This window comes from Silene latifolia, chromosome 9, assembly GCF_048544455.1.
Source record: "Silene latifolia isolate original U9 population chromosome 9, ASM4854445v1, whole genome shotgun sequence".
NCBI lineage: Eukaryota > Viridiplantae > Streptophyta > Magnoliopsida > Caryophyllales > Caryophyllaceae > Silene > Silene latifolia.
In genome coordinates this window covers 154,768,090-154,769,142 of record NC_133534.1, presented here as the reverse complement: position 1 = coordinate 154,769,142, position 1,053 = coordinate 154,768,090, and positions in this window count along the sequence as shown.

Here is a 1,053-nt window from a genome sequence, read left to right as displayed (position 1 = left end):
TACACCCAACCTTAGGACATTAGCAATAATGTCTAACTCGGTTTGGGGAAGTACATACATACACAACGGGAGGTAATCTAAATTATCCTCTCCGTCATAAATAAAAACCCATGCATCATGTAGTGTAGATTAGTGTAGCTTGCATTTAGTGTAGAATTCATACATCATGCTTGCATGATTTCCCATCATTTTGGCCATTGAGGACAATGCCCATATTAGTGTGGGGATGGGGAATTCTAACTTAACTTTTATTCAAAAAATCCAAAAAAATTGAAAAAGTTCGAAAAATCATGAAAATTTGAAAATTGAAAAACCAAATACAAGTTCATTTCCTTTGTAGTGTAGTCACGTATATATTGTATATATTGTGTTTGTTTTACCCTTGTTCACATTGATCGACTACGCCACATCCGAGACATGAGGATAATGAAGACCGCATGGTATGATCTTTCCAATCTCCTTTTTCCTCTTTATGTTAATCACTATGTGGCTTTATTTGAATGATGCGGTATAACAATGTGAACTTAGGACTTGCATTTAGTTTATATGTCATATTAGTTGGTAGAATCACTTGCATTAGGATGTATATAATAGTTGCATCATGGCATATAGTTGCATTTAGATGAAATGTTTTGAAAAGTGCCTAATTGGGAACTTTGACAAGTGCTCATCGGGGTGCTAAACTTGTTACGTTGGGCAAGTGGGTAGTAAATTGTTATTGCATCGAAATTTGGATTGAGCTCAACGGAAGTATTCGTGACCGTAGTCGCATGTGTTCTGAACTAAAGATAAATATTAAAGTAATTTTATCGACCGAGAGTCCTAGAAGTAGAATCGATTAAAGACTTAGTCCACCGAGTTTTGATAAGGGATGAATCGGCTCACCGTGCCCGAATTAATATGAATTTGGATCTCGGGATCATTTATAATAGTTGGGTAGAGGTCACTATATAAATGCTTAAAACGTTTTTAAAACGTTTGCAAGTATTATTAAAACGATACATGTCTTAGTAATTCCTTCACTTCCTATTTTGTAGTCGAAATTGTTTTCTC